The 27,640-nt window shown below is 45.7% G+C and overlaps 1 protein-coding gene across 13 annotated transcripts in view; it reads left to right on the top strand.

Annotated features, from left to right (window-relative positions):
* TBC1D5 (TBC1 domain family member 5) overlaps positions 1-27,640 on the top strand; it is a 584,223-nt gene extending 556,583 nt beyond the window's left edge. For all 13 annotated transcript variants that reach the window (XM_074405700.1, XM_074405701.1, XM_074405702.1 and 10 more), the window contains one exon: positions 1-27,640. This exon is cut by the window's left edge and continues 15,578 nt beyond it. The gene's annotated coding sequence lies outside the window, so the exon portion shown is untranslated.

Genomic DNA, 27,640 nt, shown 5'->3' with positions numbered 1-27,640 from the left:
CCACTGTGGGGGATCAGTCAGGGTGGTGGAAGAAGCTACAGGGAAAGAAGCAGGGCTTTCTGAAAGGTCAGAAGACTCTGCAAAGCTTCAGGGGAGAATAAGCAGAAGGCAGCTGTTCTCTTACCCTGAGGCAAGGGGCCTGGAGTAGGTGCAAGGAGTTTATCTAAATAGGCTTGTTTACTTATGCTGTCCAGAAACTGACCTTTGATCATCTGCATGTGAGACTGCTCCCCGCAAGGGGGGATGACTATGTTAATTACCCAAAGATAATGCTGGCTTCAGGCTTTTGGCATTAAGTCTGTACTGAACACAAGTGAGCAGCTCCAGCTTATCAAGGCTGCTCACTCTTAGCCGCCCTAGCCTCTCTTTCATTGGATACCTGTGTCTAAGTATTCCCCTTGCAGCCCTTACTCCGCCAGGGTCTGCGGGACAGACCTGGCAGATGATGCCCAATGTGAGGAACACTGCAACAGATCACCACAGAACCCTCGAAAACAAAGATGAAGAGACTGCCGTTAGTAAATCATTGGAGCCCCCTTAGGATTTCCAAGTTTGGGAGAATTTTCAAGCTAGGGTTTCATCATGGGATAACAGCAGCTCAATAGCAAAAATATATGAAAGCACTGAAACAGCTACTTAGAGCTAGTGGAGCCTCAGTTTCACAGGCTCAATTAAGGGATCAAATGCAAACTGTTGTTTCCCATAACCCATGGTTCCCGGAAGAAGGCACACTAGACCTAGAGTTCTGGGAACAAGTGGGAAGAAACTGTAAATGGCATCATGCACAAGGGCAATGGCTCCTAGTAACATTTTTAACATCATGGGCCTTAGTTAGGGCTGCTTTGGCCCCAGTCTACACAAAAGAGCCTAAGAAGAGAAGAGAGGTGGAACCATCACCTACCTTACCACCACCTCCTCCTCCCTCAGCCCTGCCATTACTGGGTAAAGATAACACAGAGGAAACAGAGGTTTCTCCTGAGCCCACTACCCCAATAAATTGGAAACAAGACAAGGGATATGCTACAGCTATGGGACCCCGTCTGAGGCACGCGGCATCAGAGAGGGAGCTCTTGTCTTGCCGGTTGATACAAGATCAACAAGGCAATCAGGTATGAAGCCATTACTTTTGACACTTATAAAGAGATAAGAAGAAGCATGAGAGAAAACAGAGCCACTAGCCCAGTTACAAAAGGATTAATTGAGAACCACAGCAGACAACTTCTGTATGACCCCAGGGGACCGGTCAGTGCTAGCTAAAACACTTTAGATGCCAGTCAGTACCTCCTCTGGAGGGCGGAATTTGATGAATTACGTGAACAGAAGACCCCTTTCTAATAATGGCCATTATTATTCCTTCCCTAACCCTGATGTGGCTCTCTCAAAATCCTATTTGGATAGAACAGTAGCCTTTAAAAGGAGAGAAATTACAACAAGCCCATTAATTAGTTGAGAAAAAATTAAGAGCCAGCCATATAGAACCATCAAACAGCCCTTGGAATTTGCCCATTTTCATTATTTCAAAAAGTCTGGTAAATGGGAACTTTTGCATGACTTACAGGCTATCAATGCTAATTTGCAACCTATGGGACCCCTTCAGCAGGGGTTCCCTTTCCCTACGGTGATTCCTCAAGATTGGCCTATAATCATTATTAACTTAAAATACTGCTTTTATAATAGTCCACTTGCAGAACAGGACACAGAAAAATTTGCTTTTACAAACCAGCTATCAGTAATAGAAGGCCAGCTTGTCAATTTCATTAGAAAGTACTTAAGGATTGCTAAACAGTCCTACCATGTGTCAGTATCATGTAAATCAGACTTTGCCCCCCAGTGGAAAAGAATTTTCTAATTGCAAGATCATCCATTTTATGGATAATATCTTACTTACGGTCCCAACAGAGCAACACTCTTCAGAATATTATCCATGAGAACTTCCCCAACCTAGCAAAGCAGGCCAACATTCAAATCCAGGAAATACAGAGAACACCACAAAGATATTCCTCAAGAAGAACAACCTCAAGGCACATAATCATCAGATTTACCAGGGTTGAAATGAAGGAAAAAATGCTAAGGGCAGCCAAAGAGAAAGGTCGGGTCACCCACACAGGGAAGCCCAGAAGACTCACAGCGGATCTCTCAGCAGAAACCCTACAAACCAGAAGAGAATGGGGACCAATATTCAACAGCCTTAAAGAAAAGAACTTTCAACCCAGAATTTCACATCCAGCCAAACTAAGCTTAAGCAGAGGAGAAATAAAATCCTTTATGGACAAGCAGTTGCTGAGAGATTTCATCACCACCAGACCTGCCTTAAAAGAGCTTCTGAAGGAAACAGTAAACATGGAAAGGAACAACCAGTACCAGCCACTGCAAAAACGACACAATGAAGAAACTGTGTCAACAAACAGGCAAAACAACGAGCCAGTAACAAAATGGCAGGATCAAATTCACACATAACAATATTAACATTAAATGTAAGTGGCCTAAATGCCCCAGTCAAAAGACAGAGTGGCAAACTGGATAAAAAGTCAAGACCCATCGGTGTGCTGTATCCAGGAGAGCTATCTCCTGTGCAAAGACACACACAGACTCAAAATAAAGGGATGGAAGAAGATTTACCATGCAAATGGAAAGAAAAAAAAAAAAAAAAGCAGGGGTTGCAATCCTAGTCTCTGATAAAATGGACTTTAAACTAACAAAGATCAAAATAGTCAGGAAGGGCATTAAGTAATGGTAAACGGATCAATCCAACAAGAAGAGCTAACCATCCAATATATATATGCACCCAATACAGGAGCACCCAGATACATAAAGCAAGTTCTTAACAACCTACGAAGAGACTTAGACTCCCACAAAGTAATAGTGGGAGACTCTAACACTCCTCTGTTAATATTAGACAGATTAATGAGACAGAAAATCAACAAGGATATCCAGGACTTGAATGCATATCTGGACCAAGTAGACCTAATAGACATCTACAGAACTCTCCACCCCAAATCCACAGAATACACATTCTTCTTAGCACCACATCACACCTACTCTAAAATTGACACATAATTGGAAGTAAATTACACCTCAGCAAATGCAAAAGAATGGAAATCATAACAAACAGTCTCTCAGACCACAGCACAATCAAATTAGAACTCAGGATTAAGAAACTCACCCAAAACTGCAAAACTACATGAAAACTGAACAACTTGCTTCTGGATAAACAATGAAATGAAGACAGAAATAAAGATGTTCTTTGAAACCAGTGAGAATGAAGACAGAACATGTGTCTCTGGGACACACTTAAAGCAGTGTATAGAAGGAAATTTATAGCAATAAATGCCCATATGAGAAGCGAGAAAAGATCTAAAATCGACACCCTATTGTCAGAGTTGAAAGAGCTAGAGGAGCATGATCAAATAAATTCGAAAGCTAGCAAAAGACAAGAAATAAGATCAGAGCAAAACTGAAGGAAATAGACACACAAAAATCCCTTAAAAAAAAAAAATCAATAAACCCAGAAGCTGGTTTTTTGAAAAGATCAACAAAATAGACTGCTAGCCAGACTAATAAAAAAGAAGAGAGAGAAAAATCAAATAGATGCAAAAAAAAAAAAATGATAAAGGGGATATCACCACCAATTCCACAGAAATACAAACTACCATCAGAGATTACTGTAAACAACTCTATGCACATAAACCAGCAAACCCTGAAGAAATGGATAAATTCCTGGACACTTACTAAACCGGGAAGAAGTTGAATCCCTGAATAGACAAATAACAAGATCTGAATTTGAGGCAACAATTAATAGCCTACCAACCAAAAAAAAGTCCAGGTCCAGACAGGTTTACAGCTGAATTCTACCAGATGTACAAAGAAGAGTTGGTACCATTCCTTCTGAAACTATTCCAAACAATACAAAAAGAGGATATCCTCCCTAACTCATTTTATGAGACCAACATCATCCTGATAACAAAACCTGGCAGAGACTCAGCTAAAAAAGAAAACTTTAGGTCAATATCCATGATGAAAACTGATGCAAAAATCTTCAGTAAAATACTGGCAAACTGAATGCAATAGCACATCAAAAAGTTTATCCATCATGATCAAGTAGGTTTCATCCTGAGGATGCAAGGCTGGTTCAACATACACAAATCTATAAATGTAATCCATCACATAAACAGAACCAAAGACAAAAACTACATGATTCTCTCAATAGATGCAGAGAAGGCCTTTGACACAATTCAACAGCCTTTGATGCTAAAAACTCTCAATAAACTAGATATCGATGGACTGTATCTCAAAATAATAAAAACTATTTACAACAAACCCACAGCCAATATCATACTGAACAGGCAAAAACTGGAAGCATTCCCTTTGAAAACAGGCACTAGACAAGGATGCCCTCTCTCACCATTCCTATTCAATATAGTATTGGAAGTTCTAGCCAGAGCAATCAGGCAAGAAAAAGAAATAAACAGCATTCAGTTAGGAAAAGAGGAAGTCAAATTGTCTCTATTTGCAGATGACATGATTGTATACTTAGAAGACCCCATCGTCTCAGCCCAAAATCTCCTTAAGCTGATAAGCAACTTCAGCAAAGTCTCAGGATACAAAATCAATGTGCAGAAATCACATGCATTCCTATGCACCAATAACAGACAGAGAGCCAAATCATGAGCGAACTCCCATTCACAATTGCTACAAAGAGAATAAAACACCTAGGAATACAACTAACAAAGGATGTGAAGGGCCTCTTCAAAGAGAACTTCAAACCACTGCTCAAGGAAATAAGAGAGGACACAAACAGATGGAAAAACATTACATGCTCCTGGTTAGGAAGAATCAGTATCATGAAAATGGCCATACTGCCCAAAGTAATTTATAGATTCAATGCTATCCCCATCAAGCTATCATTAACCATCTTCACAGAACTGGAAAAAACCACTTGAAATGTCATAGCGAACCAAAAGAGAGCCTACATAGCCATGACAATCCTAAGCAAAAATAACAAAACTGGAGGCATCACATCTACCTGACTTTAAACTATACTACAAGGCTACAGTAATCAAAACAGCATGGTACTGGTACCAAAACAGAGCTATAGACCAATGAAACAGAACAGAGTCCTCGGAGGCAATGCCACACATCTACAACCATCTGATCTTTGACAAATCTCACACAAACAAGCAATGAGGAAAGGATTCCCTGTTTAATAAATGGTGTTGGGAAAACTGGCTAGCCATGTGCAGAAAGCTGAAACAACCCCTTCCTTACACCTTACACTAAAATTAACTCCAGATGGATCAAAGATTTAAACATAAGACCAAACACCATAAAAACTCTAGAAGAAAACACAGGCAAAACCATTCAGGACATAGGCATAGGCAAGGACTCCATGGCTAAAACAACAAAAGCATTGGCAACAAATGCCAATATAGACAAATGGGATCTAATTAAACTTAAAGAGTTTCTGCACAGCAAAAGAAAAAATCATCAGAGTGACCCCAGCAACCTACAGAATGGGAAAAGATTTTTGCAAGCTACTCATCTGACAAATAGCTAATATCCAGAATCTACAAAGAACTAAAGCAGATTTACAAGAAAAAAAAAATTCAAAATTAGGTGAAAGATATGAACAGACACTTTTCAAAAAAAGACATATATGAGGCCAACAAACATATGAAAAAATATTCATCATCACTGGCCATTAGAGAAATGCAAATCAAAACCACATTGAGATACCATCTCACACCAGTTACAATAGCGATCATTAAAAAATATGTAGACAACAGATGCTGGAGAGGATGTGGAGAAATAGGAACACTTTTACATTGTTGGTGGGAGTGTAAATTAGTTCAACCATTGTGGAAGACAGTGTGGTGATTCCTCAAGAATCTAGAAACAGAAATACCATTTGACCCAGCAATATCACTACTGGGTATACACCCAAAGGATTATAAATTGTTCTATTATAATGATAAATGCACATGTACATTGTTCATTGTGGCACTGTTTACAGTAGCAAAGACCTGAAACCATCCCAAATGCCCATCAATGATAGACTAGACAAAGAAATGTGGTACATATACACCATGGAATACTATGCAGCCATAAAAAAGGATGAGTTCATGTCCTTTGTAGGGACATGGATGAATCTGTAAACCATCATTATCAGCAAACTGACACAAGAACAGAGAACCAAATATCACATGTTCTCACTCATAGGTGGGTGTTGAACAATGAGAACGCATGGGCACAGGGAGGTGAACGTCACACACTCGGGTCTGTTGGGGTGTCAGGGACTAGGGGAGGGACGGCGAGGGTGGGGAGGGATAGCATTGGGAGAAACACTTGATTTAGGTGATGGGGGATGGAGACTGCAAACCACCATAGCATGTGTGTACTTATACCACAATCCTGCAAGATCTGCACATGTACCCCAAAACTTAAAGTACGATTTTAAAAAATGGCAAAAATAAAAAATCAAAAAACACAAGGGACCCTCCAGCAGCCCTGAGGCCATCTGAAACACTCTTGTGGACCAAACTTTTAAGGATAAGGTGGTACAGTGGCAACAGGGCCTGATGGGGTCTTTGAGGATCACTGTGTTTTTAAATGCAGGAGGTTACGGCCATTATTAAAAAACAGAGAGATTGCACATGAAAATAAGGATACACAGCCTCTCTTAAAACCTGGGAAGCTCTGTTCGTGAGGCCCACAGCAGGGCTGGAGAGGATGAGCCCGTGAGGCATGCAGGGGCTCGAGGTAAGGAGCCCGTCCCTACAGGCAGCGGCTCCGCATTTGCCAGGCCTGGTGTGGGTGCCTGTATTTACCAAGGTACCCTCAAGAAGTCACGCCACATCCTCTGCCTCCTGCTACCTCTCTTTTTTTTTCCCCCTTTTCTGAATTGACGCCTATTTTCTTAGTTGAGTTAGAATTTACATACGTAAGATAAATATCAAAGGCTCAAACCAATGAGTTCTGAAAGACGATGACACCTGTGTAAACACCACACCGTCAAGATATACAATATTCTATCACCCCGGAAAACTCTCCCAGGCCCCCCAAGTCCTGGCCTCCCCCAAAGCAACTACTGATGTGTGTTCTATTACCAGGAGTCTTTAGCTGGTTGCAGAACCTCACAGGAATAGAATCCCATGGGATCCTCAAGGGCAGGGCGGGGTCTTCTTGTGCCGCTGTCTGTGAGATTCTGCCACCGCCAGTGTCCACTCACAGGGCCCCTTTTCATTGCTAGTGGCATGCCAGTGTGTGGATGTACCACTGAGGAGTTTGTGGGCCGTTGTGAGTATGGCACCTGTGGGATTTGCTGAAATCTCTAAATTGGTCACTTCCATGGATGGGGAAGAGGAGGTTGATTGGGCCCAGTCTTCTGACCCCATTCCCTACCTCAGCTCTGAAAGGTTTGGCTCTGTGTCTTTTTCCCACTCTTTTTTTGGGGTGTCCCAGGGATGGGTTTGCAGGAAAGAGCAGCGAGGGAAGGGAGTGATCAAAGATGGAAGTTTAGTGGAAGACACAAGTCAAAACACACATGCGCACACACACAAGCACACACACTATCAAGCTGCAGCGTCATGGAGTTGCAGATTATCTCAGATCAGAGCTGTGCCTGGAAGCTGCATTTCATAGATCAGCCTCTTTCAGGGCCTGTCTTGCCTGTAATTCTTTTTTTTTTTTTTTTTTTTGAGAGGGAGTCACCCTGTTGCCCTGTTGCCCAGGCTGGAGTGCAGTAGCGTGACCTCAGCTCACTGCAACCTCCCGGGTTCAAGCAATTTTCCTGCCCTAGCCTCCCAAGTAGCTAGGACTATAGGGATGTGCCACCATGCCCAGCTAATTTTTTGTGTTCTTAGTAGAGACGGGGTTTCACCATGCTGGCCAAGCTGGTCTTGAACTCCTGACCTCGTGATGCACCCACCTTGGCCTCCCAAAGTACTGGGATGACAGGCGTGAGCCACTGTGCCTGGCCTTGCCTCTAATTTGATGCACCCAGCGCAGAGCTGCCAGGGTTTGCCTGTCTACAAAGACACTATTTGCTCATTTTGCCCACCACTCAGGTGCCTTTCATGGGTTCTCTTTGCCCTTCTGAGTTCCACAGGCCACAGATGGGCATTTCCTCCACCTCACACCTAACACACCACACTCTTGTTCTCACCCAGCCCTTTGTGGTTGCTGAGGCTTGGGGTAGGAGGATCAGCCCCCACACTGTGTCCGGGATGTGCCCACCCATCCCCTCTGCTGTCATTGCTTTTGTGAGCCCCTAGGAGCAGGGCCAGATGGCAAGAGAGCCCTGGATCCTGTCCCAGTCCACACCTGCATGCTCTGACAATGACAGCAGAGGTCTCCTGACCAGGAGGAGTCAGTGCTGTGAAACGGTGGAGACCCAGGCACAGCAGAAACTGACCTGGCTCCTCAGCCTCCCTTGGCTGCCACATGGGGGCCCTCCAGGCTCTGGGGCACACCAGTCCCCATGCCCCTCACATGCATAGGTGAACATGAATGCTACCTTTGCTCAAATATAAGTCACCCTCAAATACCGAGTCTTCCCGGTAACATCTGTCAGGTTGTTTAGTGACCACTTAGATATTTAGTGATCAAGATAAACCAGTCAAATGTACCATGTAAAACTTTATTCATCAGTTGCACATAAATCCTAAACATCTCTGGAATCTGGAATGTCCTATGCCTGACAGTGAAGCTGCGCTGCTTTGCCCAAAAACAGCCCTGCGGTGGGGGTAAGGTCAGGGGCGGGACAACTGAGAGTGAAGTCCCCAGAGGGGGCTGGGACAGAGTGTACGGCCAGATTTCTGCCCCCGCAAAAGTACACACATCGCTCCCCTGTAGAGGGACCAGGCCTGGCTGGTCTCCCTGTGGTGTCCAGTTGCGGCCAGCCCTGACTCACCCATGTTCCCATGCCAAGGGTTCTGGACTGGGCCAGAGAGAAGCAGAGATGGAGGAAACAGAGCGAAAGAGAAGGAGACAGAAAGGGAGAGGCAGAGATAGAGACAGAGAGAGGAGCAAAGAAAGAGAGGCAGAGGCTGAGAGATGCTGAGGCAGACATTTAAAGACAGAGATGTAGAAACAAAGAGATAAACAGAGACATCAGAGATGCAGAGACACACAGAGAGAGACATGCTGAGGCACAGAGACGAGAGAAAGAAACAGAGCTAAAAAGAAGTGGGGGGGGGGTAGGGAGGACAAATCTGAAAGATACAAAACAAAGCAAAACAAAAATCTCTCCTTGGCGGCTAAATGGGGATCTAAGCACCAGGCTCATCCAGCCTTTCGAGTCTGGCAAACTTGAACTGCTGGAAAGATCAAATGCACGTGAGTGCTCTTCATGAGTCTAAGAACCTTATCACCCAGCCCCAGATCCCGACCCCAGAACGCTTTCTCCGAAGGGGCTTTAAGAAATTAAGCTAAAGGCCTTAGAGTGACAGGAAGGAATGCATGCCGCCACCCACCCCGCCGCACCCCAGAAGCACGCACCAGAATAAGGGGTCCCCAGCATCCTCACCTTCGGCAGTGCAGCAAAGGCCCTGCGAGGAGCCAACCAAATGCTACCCACCACCACGTGGCAAGTCTCCAGGGAAATGCCAAGACCCATGCCCACCTCTTGGGACCGAGCAGAGCACCTGGGCTCCACAGCAAAGGCAGCGCAAACAGAGGGAGGGATGGGCAGGCATCATGGCCTGATCAGGGAATGGCAGTGCCGTGTGTGTGTGTGTGTGTGTGTGTGTGTGTGTGTGTGTGTGGTGTGGTGTGTATGTGTGTGTCTGTCTCAACACAGCTGTCACTGTGAAGAGGCCAGGAAAAGGGATGCTCCTAAATACAGCAGGCATCAGGGTTGGAACAAAGGCTGGCTCTCCGTCAAGGGCAGTTCCACCAGCAGCACCAAGTGTTGCCCTGAGCCTGGGATTTGGTGTTTTCCCTGTGTCACAGATACAGGTCGAGGTGGGCGGCATGGCCACGGGCTGGGTGGCTGGGTACCTGTGTTGCAGGTCATGGCAGCACCACACAGTCCCTAAGGGCTGTGGTCGCTTGTCTATTTGCAATCCTTGACCAGAGAAGACCTTCCTTTTGGTTTGCTGCCCAACCATGCAAACAGCTGCACCCACAGCCCTGAAAAATATACAGTTGTGCCCTATGCCCAAGAAGAAATACTCAAGGACAAAATTGCTGCATAACAATGTGACTTCATTGAAAAGCCACCTCTTCCCACAGGTGGTAAAACAGCCAGGCTGCGCCTCCAGCTCAGCAAGTCAGTGCACAAGTAGGCTGTCCCCTCCCCACCCAAACCAGCTGCATTTCAGCCTTACCCAATGACCTGCCTCCGGTCACCTGGCTGCACAGGAACCCATGGCCAGGGCAGTGGCACCCGCTGATGGATCAAGTTTGGCTCAAAGCTCAGGGACATCCACCTCTGCACTCAGAAGACTGTCGCAAACGCTGGGACAGGCTACCCAGGAGTGCTCCTCCCTGCCGAAATGCACAGGGCCAGCTGACAGGCTGGGGACACACTATCCCCAGAAGCAGGAGAGGACAGGAGAGGAGAGGTGTGGATGAATCCCCACCGCCACATCTCTTGGTAGCTGAGAAGAGAGTTCGACTCCACCACCAGGAGTTCCCCAGGGAGGACGAGGAGGAAACTCCAGTGCTGGCAGCCTGGACTGGCTTGAAAACAGTGCCCTTTCCTTCCCCGTCTGCCCCTCAACCCCGGAGAGTTTCTGGGCATCACCTTCTAGATTAGCTACTTGTATTTGAATCCTTGTCTCAAGAGTCTGCTTCCGGGGAACCCAGACAAGACAGGTCCCCTGAGGGTCTAGGACTCTTAGGAGAGGAGAGAATGGGTCTTGGACCCCTGCTGTCTCCTCCTCCTCCTCAGGGCCAGGGAACAGCTGGGCTGCCAGCATCTCTTGCCTGGGAAAGGCCCCAGCCAAAGCCTCTGCTGTCCCTTCACCTCACCATCTCTGCCCCTGGGTAAAATCCTTCTGAAAGAATGACTGCTTTAAAAGACAGGATGGCATCTCCCAGGAAGACATTTAGCTAAAATGTCAGTCACCACATGGCAAAAATGGACTTAAGCAGAAAACAGTCATTTAAAAAGAGATTACTGCAAGCAGAGCGCCTGGCAGGAGACAGCTGGCGATGATACCCAGGGCGGCCGCTCTGCAGACATTGCCTTCGAGTGGAAATGTTACTCCGGGACAGGTGACTCAGTCCCAAGTAACCTTAATAAGAACCCAAGTAACAGGGAAAGCCACTTAAGGGATCGGTGGCTCTGGAGAAGCAGAATTTCCTTTTGTTTGTAACTGCATGGAATTACGGGGATTTCATGAGAGAAGGACTCCTGAGGACTGATCTGAACTCAGTGACAGCCCGCAGCAGGTGCGTCCTCGCGATGGCCGACCCTCCCTACACTGTTTCAAAGTCTAGGGCTTGCAGACCTGGGCTCTGAACTTGGTCACTGAACTGGTGGGAACTTTGGATTTGTGATTAAATTTCCCACATTTGAAGAGGCCCGACTTGTACTGATAAGCCAGCTCTTCCCTTGCCCCTGGACGTGACCTGGGGATGGTGCCATTTTTGCCTGAAGCTCCTGTGCAGGTTTTTTGAGTGACGCATGGCACTGAGAAAACAAAGGCAGAGGTTAAGAAAGAAGGAGACTCTTTGGCAAGATGTTTGCTGTGTACTGAGTAACCAAGTGCCCCCCCATGCTGCCCCACCTCCCTACAGAGAGCCAGAGCCGTGGGAAGGTTCTAGCCAATGGGCCGTGGGCAGAACTGCTGCCTGGGACTCCTGGATAAAGCAACTACAGGGCAAACGTGGCGTCCTCTCGCTCTCTCCCCCACAGCCATGGTGACTGAAGCCCCAGGTTGAGAAGGATTCAAGCACCTGGACTGCTGAGTCACCATGGGGCAGGGGGCTGCCCTGGGAGTCCCCAGACCCTCACTAGGGTCTGTGTTAGCAAGAAAGGAGCCAGCTCAGATTCTGAGGATAATTTGTTACTGTGGCAAGCCTGACCTAACCTGACTAATGTAAATGCCACGGTACACAGGTGGCATCTGAAGAGTCCCATGAATGGGAGGGAGAACACAGACGGGAGGAGGCTGGGTCTTCTTGGAGGTCCAGCCAGCCCTAGGGGTATGTGGAGGGCAAAGACAACTGTCATCTCCACTTTACACCTGGGGAAACTGAATAAAGGGGGAGGAGTCACTTTCCCAAGATCACACAGTGAGTGGTGGTCCCAGGTCTTCTCACTCAACCCTGGCCTCTTCTGCTTTGCTGTCACAGCTAAAGGGAAGGCTTGCCAAGCAGCTGTCACTTGAGATGTCACTTTGCAGGAGGACAGGATTGTCTAGTGAGTTATCGAGGAGGAAGGGGAGAGAGGTGAGGAAGTACCTCCTCCGTGCCTGTCCTCACCTCGGCCCCAATAACCTCCCCCAGTGCATCCTCCCAGCCTCCTGGCAGGTGCCGGCCTTTCTGTCCCTCACTCTCAGGCTGCTGGGCAGTAGTGTGTAGGACCTCGGGTGGGCAGGGAAGGCATCACCTACCACTGATTGAGGGCTTACTGTGGGGACTCCATGTGGGTCAACTCATTTGATTCTCACAACCACCAATGATCTCCATCATAAACAGAAAATCTGTGACACAGCAAAGTAATTTGTCCATGATCCGACAGCTACAGCCAGGATTCCAACAACCGGGGCAATATATCCCCAGAGACCTCTCATCACGCTGTGATTCTGCTTCCAAGTATTGGGGTAAATAGAGATGGTGGAGACACAGAGAAACAGACACAGAAGCACACAGCCTCACACACACAGAGCACAGCACTCCTCTAGCCAGCCAAGTGGACTCTCCTAGCAGGGGTACCCACCAAGCCCTCCCTGGGCTGTCAGGGTGTGGCATGCTCCAGCCACCAGACAAGTGGGTGGACAGCGGGCACAGAGAGGGCAGGAGCAGGGCAGGCCTGCCACAGCACGCGGGGGACGTGCAGCCCACGTCATTTCTCACCCTTTCCATTCCAGGAACCCTCTGCTTCAGCTGAGCACAGGTATTTTTACAGGAGCCCTTGCCGCAGAACCACCCCATGACCTCCTGGTCAGCAAAGTCCCATCTCTCTCCAAAACACCCCATGCAATGGGCCACAGTCCCCACATGACCGGGCTCCCTGCATCCCCATGGAAAGTAGGCCACCATGTCCTTCAGACCATAATGAGAGGCCCCGTGGAGAGCTCCATCAATCACATTACAGGAGAGATGAAACCTGGCCGGCTGGAAAATTGGGATAAGTACAGCATCAAAGCCATTCCCCAGCCGGAAGGTTTCTCCGTCCATAGCCTGGGTGCAGGAATGAGAGATGAGCACACTCTCCGGCAATATGAAGAGGGCCCTTTGTACCCCTCACGTGCCACCCCCGCTCAAAGATCTAAGACCTCCCTTGCTTCCTGCTTCCCTAGGTCTACACCATTTGGGGTCAAAGCTGTGTGGCAGGCTCTGGAAAGCCCCATCCCAGGACCTCTCCCTCTTCTGGTCCCAATTAATGGCTTCTACAAAACCTCTCAAGTTGGTATTCAACCAATACCGTACCCCTTCTGCTCTGTCCCAAAGATTTCACACAGTTAGGGGACGTCCTTGGGCCCACAGGGGCAGATGGCAATGTTGCCAGAAACCTGTGCTCCATCACAGAACCCGCCCCCAAGGCAATTTAACCCACAAGCTCTCACTCCCCATGCTGGGCAGAGCCTTCTGCTAGGTGCTTTGACTTCATGACCCATTTAATTCTCCCAGCAGTGCTGTGCGGCGCAACATTACTGAGGACTAAGTTCAGCTGCTGAGTGACAGGCCTCCCTCAGATAATAGTGGCTGGAACCAGTGCCTCTCACATTTTATTTTTTACACAGGTCACTTGTGGATCTTGTTAAAATGCAGATTCTGATTCAGTAGGTCTGGGGTGGGGTGTCAATAGTCTGCATTTCTAACAAATTCCCAGATCATACCAATGCTGCTGATCAAGCATCAGAGGCTTACTTAAGATAGTGATCATTTCCCTCCCAGACAAATGACATCCAAAGGGACAAGCCATAGGCTATGTGGTTTCACTGTGCCCTTTTCCTCGGCCTTTCTCAATTATCTATTCTCTTCCTCATAGTACAAGATGGCTGCCCAAGAACTAGCCATCACATCCATATTTCAGCCAGTAGGAAGGAGGAACGGTTGAAGAAATTCAGGCTTGCTCCTTTGGAACCTCCTTAGAAGCTGCGTATGACATTTCTATTTACATCTCATTGTCCAGGACTTAGTCACATATCTCAAGGAAGCCTAGGAAAAGTATTAATTATCCCAGGCAATTATGTGTGCAGCTAAAAACTGGTGATGGTGGTGGATGGGTTATAATTTAAAAAAAAAGAAAAGAAAAGAAAAGGAAGAATGGATATTGGGGCAGCTATTCTCACCTCCACCTTACAGATGAGAAAACTAAAGGATAAGAAGCCTAAGAATTTTGACTGCGGAGTAGATGAGTTAACGTTTCAGCACGTAATAATCACTAGTTGACACTTTTCATCCCCAAGCCTTTTGTAGTGTTATGGATACATCAAGATGATGTAGCAAAGTGCCTGCCACAAAGCAGACACCCCACTGATGCTCTCTCGTCTCAGTATTACCACACAAGCAGGCCTGAAGACCTGGGTTGGAAATGCCTGGAGAGTTAGGTGCCACGGGCCTTGTCCAGGAGTGTGTCAGAGCCAGGGGAGCTGGCTTCCTGTAAGTGAGTTCTCTACCTCGCTCAGCCATAACCAGAAAAATGTGTGTGTGTGTGTGTGTGTATGTGTGTATGTGTGTGTGTGTGTGTGGATTTCTTTTTAACAGAGTCTCACTCTGTCACCCAGGCTGGAGTGTAGTGGCACAATCTTGTCTCACTGCAACCTCCACCTCTCGGGTTCAAGAAATTCTCCTACCTCAGCCTCCCAAGTACCTGGGACAACAGGCATATGCCACCACACCTGGCTAATTATTTATTTATTTATTTAGTAGAGATGGGGTTTCAGCATGTTGGCCAGGCTGGTATCAAACCCCTGACCTCAGGTGATCCACCTGCCTCAACCTCCCAAAGTGCTGGAATTACAAGTGTAAGCCACTGCACCTGGCCAACCAAACGCCTTTAAACCATCTGAACTCGTATAGAGAATGGGTCGAAAATATCCTGAAGCCTGTGTGGAGGCATTTGGAAGGTGAGGAATGCTTCTCCATGGCTAAGCTACTTGGTAAGTCCAGAAACTAGGTTTTGGGAATCACCCTTACAGCTTCTTGAAACTAAATTTTAAGTGAAAGTTATTAAGGCAGAGTCTAGCTAGAAGTTCATGAGTGTGTTTCCTCTTCCTGGGCAAGCTGACCACATTCCCTGCCTCCCTACAGGTAGTGCTCGCCATGGATGGAAAGGGAGTTGGGGGAAGTGAACCCCTTCCTGTCCTGGGCGTGAAGGCTGTTCTCTTGCTCTTGGCTTGTCAGCTGATGAATGCAGAGGGGAAGGGGAGGCCTCCACAGAGACCCTGAGGGACCGTGGCACTGGGCAGCATGCCCTGTGGGTGCCCGCTGGTGTGCCCTCTGGATCCCTTTTGTGGACTCATGGCTTCTTACTCCAAGAAACCTAACTCACAGCCTGGGAGTTTTCATCGGTAGCAGAGTCAGGCTCAGACTGCCTGTGGGATGGGCCAGAGTGCTGGGGAGTGCAAGCCCCTCAGGTAGTGCTGGATAAAAACTCCCACTCCCGGCCAGGTGCGGTGGCTCAAGCCTGTAATTCCAGCACTTTGGGAGGCCGAGGCAGGTAGATCACGAGGTCAAGAGATCGAGACCAATGTGGTCAACATGGTGAAACCCCGTTTCTACTAAAAATACAAAAAAATAGCTGGGCATGGTGGTGCGTGCCTGTAATCCCAGCTACTCGGGAGGCTGAGGCAGGAGAATTGCCTGAACCCAGGAGGCGGAGGTTGTGGTGAGCCGAGATCGCGCCATTGCACTCCAGCCTGGGTAACAAGAGCGAAACTCCGTCTCAAAAAAAAAAAAAAAACAAAACCCACTCCCACTGCCCTCAAGTGGGATGGGCCTTACACAGCGGCCCAGCCTCCAGCAGGAAGGAAGTCCACATGCTCACAGTAGTGACGGCTCATGAGCACTTCCTGCATTTGCTTCCTTTCCCAGTTTCACTTTCCCAGTCTCCTAACGGGGCTTCCTGGGGTCACTCAGGATCTGCTCCTGGTGGATGCAATCCAAGTCCAACACAGTCGTGAAAGGCTGTCTGCTGAATGCAACTGGACTGGGACAAGAGTGAGAAGTAAACTTTGAGCAGGCTCAGAAAGCTTTTCCTGAAAAGGACCCAAGACTTAACACTTGAGGCTTGGTGGTCCGCGGGGTCTCTTCCAACCCCTGAACTCTGCTGTCAGCACAAAAGCAGTCAGAAACAGCACATTAATGAATGGGTATGGCTATGCCCCAGAGAAAGACCTTTCACAAAAACCCAACAACGGGCCAGATGTGGCCTATGGGCTGCAGTTGGCTGACCCCTGCTTTAGAGCATGAAGCACTTCCTGTTAGTGTAGCTAGTGTTAATTACCCTGATTCTTGGGATCCAACCTTCTCATAGAAGGTGGTAGAATAAATTTTGCCTTTCCTAAATACACACAAACAAGTTGTTTGTATTGCAGTGATTAAATCTTCCTTTAAAATAAATTTGAGGTAAAAGGTGAGCTAAGGTGATCCACTTAAATTTTAAAAGTACATTAGTAATAGTATGGGGAGAGGAAAGGTGGCAAAAATCCTGAAGCCAGTAGGACGCCAGCTACGGACCGAGTACTGTCCGCTCAAAATTCATAGTTGACGTCCTAATCTCCAAGGTGACAGAGTTTGGAGGCGAGTCCTTTGGGAGTGTCTCAGTCCACTTGTTCTGCTATCGTGAAATACCTGGTTGGATTTTTTTTTTTTTTTTTTGAGACAGAGTCTTGCTCTGTTGCCCAGGCTGAAGTACTGTGGCATGATCTCAGCTCACTGCAACCTCCACCTCCTGAGTTCAAGTGATTCTCCTGCCTCAGCCTCCTGAGTAGCTGGGATTACAGGCACCCACCACCATGCCCAGCTAATTTTAATTTTTGTATTTTTAGAAGAGATAGGGTTTCACCATGATGGCCAGCCTAGTCTTGAACTCCTGACCTCAAGTGATCCACCCACCTCAGCCTCCCAAAGTGCTGGAATTACAGGCATGAGCCACTGTGCCTGGCCCTGATTGGATAATTTATACAGAATAGAAATTTCTTTGTCACAGTTCTGGAGGCTGGGGAGCCCAAGATCAAGGTGCCAGCAGGTTCGATGCCTGTAAGGGCTGCGCTCTGCCTTTGCTTGGGTGCTGCATCCCCCAGACAGGATGAACACTGTGTCCTCATGTGGCAGAAGGATGGAGTGGGAGGAGCTCACTGCCTCCAGTGCTTCTCTCAGAGGCCTAATCCCAACTATGACGGCTTCGCTCTCAGGACTTCATCACGTCCTGAAGGCCCTGCCTCTCAGAACTACCACATATGTGATCAAGTTTCAACCTACGAATGTGTGGGACTCCAGCAGACCATAGCAGAGGGGTGATTAGGTTACGTGAGGTCATGAGGGTGGGCTCTCATGATGCAATTAATGTCTTACAAGAGGAGGAGGAGATGGAGATCTCCCTCTCCCCTGCGCACAAGAGGGTGGCCGCCTGCAAGCCAAGAGAAGAGGCCTGGAAATGAAACCCTGCCAGCACCTTGCTCCTGGAATTCCCAGCCTACAGAACTGTGAGAGTTTGGCAATTCATCACCGCAGGGTGAATTGACTAAGACACCACCTATGTGGGAAAAGCTGCTGAGGGGCTGAGAAGTCAGCAAGGGTTTTCTGCAGGGGAAAATGGGGTAGAACTCACTTCTGGAAGCTTCCGTGGTAGCAGGAAGTGGGGGGGACAACTTCTCAGCAGGAGCCCCTAGGTGCCCAGGTACCTGTAAGAGTGTTGTTGCATCAAAGGGGTTTCTAAGAGCCCCAGGCCAGCGCAGAGCAATGAGAGACAGCCAGCGGGCTCACCGACATGTGAGCTGCCTCTGGTCTAAACAAACAAAAGCCAAACCAAACAATGAGGTGCCCAAGGCAGCCTTAACTGGCTCCTATCCCCCTCATAAACCAGCCCAATTGGCTAGTTAAAAAGTCAGTCTCCTCAGGGCCTGGCAGTCTCTCATTCGAAGCTGCCTACTTTGCTATCAAAGTCCCTGTGTTTTGAATTAGGTCATCTCATTCCTTTCTGTCTTGAGCCAAGCACGGTCACCATCTCAAGCACGGCCACCATGTCCTGTCTGGTTAGGGTCCACCTTCTCTGCCACAGACCTGCCCTCCTAGAAGCAGTCGCTCTACGGCTCACTTCCCAGCTCAGTTCTGTAAACTGTGGCTACAGTCATCTTTTCTTTGGGTTCCAGGTTCCTTCCAGGGGTAAGCTGTTGGAGAGTCCACTGGTTTCTGCTCCTCAGCTTTAGGAAGTGCTATGCAGACATTAGCCCATTTATAAATATAGATTTGGCCCCTGCCTCCCATCCCAGTTTATGCTGAGCCTTTAACTTAAAAGCAAAACAAACTTCTGTGGGTCCCACCCCTTCCTGACCAGTCAGATACTCCAGTGTTGGAACAGAAAGTCCATTTTGAGAATGTTCTTGAGGAGAGTCTGATGGGTAAGGCTGGCTAAAAACAGCTCGTGGGAGTTAATTTTGTGTGTCAATTAACTGGGCCACAGGGTGCCCAGACATTTGGTCAAACATTATTTTGGATGTTTTCACGAGGGTGTTTTTGGATGAGATGAACATTTAAATCAGTAATCTGAGTCAAGCAGACTGCTCTCACTAATGTAGGTGGGCCTCATTCGATCGGCTGAAGGCCTGCACAGAAGAAAGAAGCTGACCCTTCTCCCATGGAAGAGGCAATCCCTCTTGCCTGGCTGCCTTCAAACTGGGACTTCAGTTTTTTCCCAACTTTGGACTCAAATAGAAACGTTGGCTCTTCTGTGTTTCTAAACCTGGCCTTTGAACTGGTACTGTACCATCAGATGTCCTGGGACTCTGGCTTGCTCACTTGCAGGTCTTGGAGCTTGGCAGCCTCCATAATCATGGGAGTCAGTTCCTTATTTTACACACGCGTGCATGCATGCACACACATGCACACACACACGCGCACCCTATTGGTTCTATTTCTTTGGGGGCCCTAACACAGCCCTTCTACTGATCTTGTGGCTCTCAATATTAGTTCATTAGACTCACCTGGAGAGATTTTTAAGATTCAGCAGCTTGTGGGCTCAGTCTAGCCTACAAATATTTGTTTGATCAAAATGGCTTTTTTAATTTGTTTTTTCAAATTTAGGGTAGACCTGTGTTCTCCTGGTGTTTACCACCAGCCCTGATTTACTTCCTGTTGTCTTACCCCTCCCTGCTTCCTACAAGCACTTATGACCCTTTTCCAAAGTAGCCTTGGTGACCAGCACTCTTTTCAGCCAGCATTACTATTTCACAATGGGAAGGGCTGAAGGGAATAGAAAGAAAACAGGGTAGATTGGAGGGGAAGCTTAGAGAGGGAGGACCAGGGCAGGGAAACAGCGTGGGCTGAGGTGTCCGGGAATGAAGTTGGTACCACAGTGGAGAGGCAGTTTGGAAGGAAAAAGCAAGGAGACCCTCAGTCAGCCTCCGTAACGGTGGTACACCCCTCCCCTCCATCCATGGAGGCTTCTTTCATTTCTCTCTTTGCTTCCAGTCTCTTTGCTAAAACATAACAAGATTCACCTTTGCTCCAGTTCCCAACAAGTTCCTCATCTCCACCTGAGACCACTTCAGGCTGGACCTTATTGTCCGTATAGCTATCAGCATTTCGGGCAAAGCCATTCAACAAGTGTCTAGGAAGTTCCACAATTTCCCATATTTTCCTTTCTTCTTCTGAGCCCCCCCAAACTGTTCCAAACTCTGCCTGTTACCCAGTTTCAAAGTCGCTTCCACATTTTCAGGTATCTTCTCAGCAGCACCCCACTCTGCTGGTACAATTAACTCTATCAGTTTGTTTTCACACTGCTGGTAAAGACATACCCAAGACTGGGACAAAAAAAAGAGGTTTAATTGGACTTACAGTTCAGCAAGGCTGGGGAGGCCTCAGAATCATGGCGGGAGGGGAAAGGTCCTTCTCGCACGGCAGCGGCAAGAGAAAATGAGGAAGAAGCAAAAAGCAGAAACTCCTGTTAAACTCATCAGATCTCGCGAGATTTATTCACTATCAGGAGAACAGTGTAGGGAAACCACCCCCATGATTCAATTATCTCCCACTGGGTCCGCCCACAACACGTGGGAATTATGGGAGTTCAAATCAAATTGAGGTTTGAGTTGGGACACAGCCAAACCATATCAGGGCTCATATTCAGAATACATAAAGTTGACAAGGCCAGGCACGGTGGCTCAAGCCTGTAATCCCAGCACTTTGGGAGGCCGAGGCGGGTGGATCACAAGGTCGAGAGATCGAGACCAACCTGGTCAACATGGTGAAACCCCGTCTCTACTAAAAATACAAAAAATTAGCTGGGCATGGTGGCACGTGCCTGTAATCCCAGCTACTCAGGAGGCTGAGGCAGGAGAATTGCCTGAACCCAGGAGGCGGCGGTTGCGGTGAGCCGAGATCAGGCCATTGCACTCCAGCCTGGGTAACAAGAGTGAAACTCGGTCTCAAAAAAAAAAAAAAAAAAAAGTTGACAAATCCATTTTAAAAGGGCAGAAACCATAATGGAAAAATACGTAAAGGTCTTCCTCAGACATGCCTTAAGAGAGGAAATCCAAGTGACCAGTAAATAAAAGAGGCATTCAAATTCCCTTGTAATCAGAAAAATGCAAATTAAGACCACAAGAGAAACCTGTCTTCACCATTATGAGGCTTGGGGTGGGGGTGAGAATTGTCAGCCACATATTATTCTAATGCAAAATCTTAAATCTAATTTGTTAATCTGTTTAGTATTAGATTTTAGATTACATTTTAAAATTAGGTTTTAATTAAATCTAATACCAAATATTATAGCTAAGTATTTAAATGCTATCCATCAAGCTCAAAAAACTGGTTTAAAAATTTTATCCTCTTGCTTTAACAAATATACCTTCATAATGACAACATTGCAAACTTTACAGTTTTTATATGACAAAGTCATTAAAATATCAAAGAAGACTGAATTGAATCAATATTTGCACATCTGTGTATTCTGTTAATGGGCCTATGGTATTTGGGTGAATAGTACATAAGTAATCGTAAGTGATATGTACTTATTCCATAAGTTATTCTTCTTGCCTCATTTTAGCAAAATCGCTATGTTGTAATCAATACTTTCACATAATTTAAATTTAATTAATAATAATCCAAAGGATTAAGATACATCTCCAAGGTATATGCAATTTTGTTAAATTTTTATCAAAAATTTAAATGAAAACAAATGTAAAAATACAAAAATTAAAATAACTGTTTGGTATGTTTTCAAAAATGTATTTCTTTTAAAAGTTTTAAAAGTATTAAAATTAAAGGTCAAGCTAAAAATTATGTCTTGACTTTCAAAATTCTAAATCAGAATTAAAGCCAAGAAATTTTAAATTTTTTAAATAATTAAATCTTATTAAATGTTTTTATGCATTATATGTCTACCATTTCAGCATTCAATGTCCACCTAGTTGTTCCTGGAAGGATCAGTATCCCAGACCATGGTTTTTTTATGTCTAGATAGGTCAGTCTCAACTGGGGCAAGTTTGCCCCACAAGAAACATTTGGCAACGTTTGGAGACATTTTTGATTGTCAACTGAGGATGGTGGGCCTTTTGACATCTAAGTGCACAGAGGCCAGGAATTCTGCTAAATGTTCTACAATATACAGGACAGACACATGCAAGACTTACCTGGCCCAAAATGTCAATAATGTCAAGACTGGAAAGCCCTGGTCACATATGCAAATTTTAAAAGGTCATTGGTTGGCTAAGGTGACAAATGTTCCTCAGCTCTGATGTGCAGAATGCACTGATTCGTGCCTACCTTCAGGATCATGAATTAGAACATGAAGTAAAGCAAGAAGATGGTGCTTCGTTTGATTGGGAAATGGAACTCCAATATGCAAGACTCTGTTGCATCCATGCCACAGGAGAGAGTGGATCTAACAAGTTAATTAATCTGTGTTTTCCCATGCTAAGTACTTCCTCCACGCTAACCCTTGTCAGCTGTCAAAGCAGTGCCAGCCTCTGAGGTTGGCTGTGGCACAACCCACACAACCTTCATGATAACTGGCTAGAGTTATATTTTGTGGAAGACGGAGGGCCAGAAATACCGAGAAGAGGTTCCCTGAAGCCTTGACAGTGTTAGGAAGGAATGTGAGGCTCTCTGGAGTGTGAAGCACAAGTCAGGAGCCCCTCTTGCCCAGGTGTGCTTGGTGCGGCAATGTGACACCTCCACCTCCACGCATCCACCAGAATGAAAATGAAATCAAAAACACTGATAATACCAAGTGCTGGCAAGGGTGTGGAACAATAGCCATCCATATACCCTGCTGGTGGGAGTATAAATTTTGTGTTAAACTTCTAACAAAAAATATTAAGAAATATATGCCATATTTACTGTGTATTTCTTTGGAAACTAGCAGTATCTGCTGAAGCTTAATATACACACACCCAGCAATTCCAGTTCTAGGTATATGCCTGACAACATGGATGAGGCTCACAGATCCAATGCCTTTTCCTGTTAACAAATGCAGTATGTAGTCTCTGTAGAAAATTTAGAAATTTAAATGAAAAGGAAAAAACAAGTTGCAGTTATTTCTAATTCCCAGAGATAAGCATTTTTTTTTTTTTTAATGGAGTTTCGCTCTTGTTACCCAGGCTGGAGGAGTACAATGGCATGATCTCGGCTCACCGCAACCTCCGCCTCCTGGGTTCAGGCAATTCTCCTGCCTCAGCCTCCTGAGTAGCTGGGATTACAGGCATGCGCTACCTTGCCCAGCTAATTTTTTGTATTTTTTTTTTTAGTAGAGACGGGGTTTCACCTTGTTTACCAGGATGGTCTCGATCTCTCGACCTCGTGATCCACCTGCCTCGGCCTCCCAAAGTGCTGGGATTACAGGCTTGAGCCACCGCGCCCGGTCCAGAGATAAGCATTGTTAACATTTTCATACATTTTCTTTTGTATTTGTTTGATTTTTAAAAACTCTACATGTATACGTATAAAATGTTAAAAAATATAGTATAATCTCTTGCTTTAAAAGCATTATAAATATTTTTGCATCTCATACAATAATTTGCTATGATATATTTTAACAGCTGGATAATATTCTAGTGCATGAAGTAATTACTCAATCTCTTACTGAGAGATACAGAAGCTGTGTCCAATTTTCTGCTACACGTACACCTTTGCATATCTCTGCTTATTTCCTGGAATGCATTTTAATGTGGGATGGCTATATCAAAGAGTTTGAAACATTTTCAGCGTTCTTGATACCTATTGTAAGTTGCTTTTCCAAAACACAGTGTTAACTCACATTCCCTTCAGGAGTATATTGCCCTTTTCTTCCATAGCACTTGCTCTAACTCTGAACATTTTTTTTTTTTAACAATTTGCCTATTTCATAGATGAAAACAGTATTTTGTTTTTACTTACCTCTCCTTGATTAGTAGTGATACTGAATATATTTTTCTGATATTTTATCATTCTATAGAAAATTTGGAAGTCACTATTCTGAAAGAGCAGAGTTGGAGAGACTAAAGTTTACACGAAACATGCAAAAATATTAGTGACAGGAAATATGTACACTACTGCATATTCCACTGTATACAGTGCTACCAAGCACTCTACAATAATTTCTGTCACAGCAGAGAAGCATAGAATATGAATACCTGTAACTGATACTGTGAACACATTGGTATATAGGCTACAATACAAATACAACTTTATCTTATTTCTCTTCGTCTCTTTAAACCGTATTCACTGTGGGAGAAGCTTTAACCCTGCTTAGGATGAAAACTCTGGTGTGCCTTTTCTGCTCATACTTAGGTACCAGACAGTCTTATTTATACAAACAGGCTTAATTTGCTAGTTAGGTTGCCCAGAATTATGGAATACTCAAAACTCTAAGCTTTATTTAAGACAAAGTCTCACTCCAGGTTGGAGTGCCGGGGTGCAATCACGGCTCACTTAATCTTGAACTCCTGGGTTCAAGTGATCCTCCCACCTCCACCTTCACAGTAACTAGGACTACAGGGGCATGCCACCATGCCCGACTAATTTAAAAATTTTTTTTTAGAGGTAAGGTCTCACTATGTTGCCCAGGTTGATTTTGAACTAGCCTCAAGTGATCCACCTCAGCCTCCCAAAGTGCTGCGATTATAAGCGTGAGTCACCACACTCAGCCAAATTCCAAACTTCAGAATTTAGATTTAGAATTAAATCTCCTTCTCTCAGCCCCAGGTGGAGCAGCACAGCAGCACAGTGAACGTGGAAGGGGACGTGATCACCACTCCTTCTTCCTCATCTTCCCTCTTGACTCGCTAAGGAAGTGGCTCTGGCTTTTTCTGATAGGGATACAGGACAAGGGATACAGAAAGTTCTTGACTGGGCACAGTGGCTCATGCCTGTAATCCCAGCACTTTGGGAGGCCCAGGCAAGAGGATTGCTTGAGCCCAGGAGTTGGAGACCAGTCTGGGCAACATGGCAAAACCCTGTCTCTACAAAAAATACAAAAATAACTGGGCATGGTGGCTCACGCCTGTGGTCCCAGCTACTTAGAAAAAAGGCTCTTACTGGTTTAATACTGTCATAAGATGGTTTTTCATACTTTGGTAGTCTGGCAAGCCTTTAGAGCTAACTCTTTCATGAGCAAATTCGTGGATTTACAGAGCTCTTCCCGTTGGGTCCGAACTATCGCTCCAGAGGGGAAGAGAAATCCTCCAGACTCCACCCCCTTTCCCACTCCTGGCTCTTCAGTGGATCCTTCGGCACAGACTTCTAGGTGGAGTCCATGTGCCCCTCCTGGCTGTCCTCTCTCTCAGCTGGCCCACTTCTAGCTCATGAAAACCATATGCCTGGTGGCAGTGCTCCCGTTTCTCAAACTCAGCCTTTGATTCTCTGCCTCTCTCTGCTCTCTGACTCAGTTTGGAAGCTGTAGTCTCTTACCTTAAATTTCCTCATCACACATAAGAAATTAAATCGAATGACCCCCATAATTGCACCATTTCAAATCCTTTAAGACTCTTGTAAAATTGGCCACAATTCTCCTTTCTTCCTGTAGCCACACCCCTTTTCAACGTGTCTTTGATGATCCTCCCATTGAAGGTGGAGAGAAATCTTTCTTGAATCTGGGCTGATTTAGCAACTTGTTTTGGCCAATAGAGTGCAGTGGAAATAATGATGTACCTTTTCCAGCTTAGACCGGAAGAGTCCCTGTGTGCTTCTGCCCACTTCCTTGGACGTCTGCCACCGTGTGAACAAATCCAGGCTAGCCTGCTGGGGAAGAGAGACAACAGGGAACACAACTGAGATGAATCCGTGGATTCATCTCAGACACATGAGCCGGCCCAGACAAGAGCAGAACTGATTTGCTGGTGTAGTAGTCAACTCCACATGCATGAGTGAGATCATCTGTGACCAGCTAACCCCCAGCTCACAGTCTGCAGACTTGTGAGCTACGTAAACTCTGTTATTTAAAGTCCCTGGTTTTTGGAGTGATTTGTCATGCAGCAGTAGCTAACTGGTACATCTCTGCTCCCTTGGCTAGAGGCTTTGAATCTCATCTGCGTGGGAGAAAGTGAGCATCAGCAGCTCTCCCCAAAAATATTTCTTCATAAATCCTCTCTCCCTTTTAACTCTTTCAATCATTTTAGATCTTTTCAGTGAGTTTTTGAGAAGTCTAATTGGTGCTGTGTCACCTAATTTGAACTTTCTCATTTTGGAAATTCAATTATTATGCATATTAAACTTTCAACTTAGCATGCTGTTACATATCTAGAAATGTGATTGCTGGTTAAACTTTATCTTTCCACTTAATGCTGGTGACTAATGAATAATTTAACTTATGGCTGCTAATGCCTGGTGTTTCTTCTTATTACTGTCATTTTAATTTGTGAGTCTGGTGTCACGGGTGGTCTTCAGTCACTGGGCAAAGTCATTCATATTCAATATTGTGAGTCAACCTAAGAAGCAAGTTCTGTCCTTCTTAAAGTAGTCACAGCTAATATCTCAGGTACAGGTCAAACACTTTCTGATGTATGTAGGACAGCTGTGAATCCCCTCATTTACCAGATGAGAATCAGATGAACAGATGAATGGGCTTGGCTAACGCCAAAGTGCAGGGCCAGAGCCCAGGGTTCCTGACTCCTAGCTGACATGTTTCTTGTTCCCTCTCATTTCACCCCGTGTCCATCTCAATCATATGGATCAAGGACTTTGTGGCCTTGTAGTCTCTTAATAAAGAGAAAACAATCAAAGATATAGACAGGTGCTTGGCTTGGGGCTTTTCTTTAAAAATCTGGACTAACTCTGCATTTAAAATCCCTCAAAGGCAAGAACCAGACTTTCTCTTCAATAAACAGTAAACAAGCTGACTATAAAAGGAAAATTACAGTCGCATGGGGTTATACAGCCTATTTATTTGAATTTCAGTTATTGTTAAGAGAATTTATAGTATATTTATCATCATGAAAAGCGTTTATCTTTGGGCAACTGAAGCAATAAGAAAAGCATAGTATTTAATTTTACCCACAACATTTCCTTTAATCCAATCTGACACCACAAAAAAAAGAATCAGTTAGAATTTACTGGCTCAGGATAATTCCTAATTCTCAGATGGCAGCTGCCAGAAAAGCTAATTAATTCAGATTGACTGCTGGGCTTCATTTTTATTTGGATTTTTTAAAAATGAATGAGGGTAGCAGATCAATAACATATGTGCAGTCTGGCCTCAAATTCTAAAACGTTATCTGCCAGCTGGGTTTTGTATCCTTCTTTCATCCTACAGAGAGAAGTTTCTGGGAGGACAGTGTCCTTCAAATATTAGTAAGAGTCAAGGCCATCTTGGCTGAGTTTGAGAGCCGGGCACATGGCAAAGTCTGAGCACTGGATTCAGACAGGTCTGATCTTGCTGTTACTTACTGTGACTGTGAGCAAGTAGATTTGCCATTCAGGGCGTCAGTTTCCTCATCTGTAAAATGGGTGTGATGTCCCCCACTGCACAGGCTGCTAAACAGAATCAAACTGCAGAGTAGGTGATCACTGGATGATGGTAAGAACACCACAGGGCCGGGCACCGTAGCTCACACCTGTAATCCCAGCACTTTGGGAGGCCAAGGCGGGCAGATCACCTGAGGTCAGGAGTTCGAGACCAGCCTGGCCAACATGGTGAGCCCTTGTCTCTACAAAAAATATAAAAATTAGCTAGGCATGGTGGCACATACCTGTAATCCCAGCTACTGGGAAGGCTGAGGCATCAGAATTGCTTGAACCCATGAGACAGAGGCTGCAGTGAGCCGAGATCATGTCATTGCACTCCAGCCTGGGCGACAGAATGAGACTCTGTCTCAAAAAAAAAAAAAAAGAA

Source organism: Saimiri boliviensis, chromosome 9 (assembly GCF_048565385.1).
Source record: "Saimiri boliviensis isolate mSaiBol1 chromosome 9, mSaiBol1.pri, whole genome shotgun sequence".
In the NCBI taxonomy this organism is placed as follows: Eukaryota; Metazoa; Chordata; class Mammalia; order Primates; family Cebidae; genus Saimiri; species Saimiri boliviensis.
This window is presented reverse-complemented; position numbering and strand designations above follow the sequence as displayed.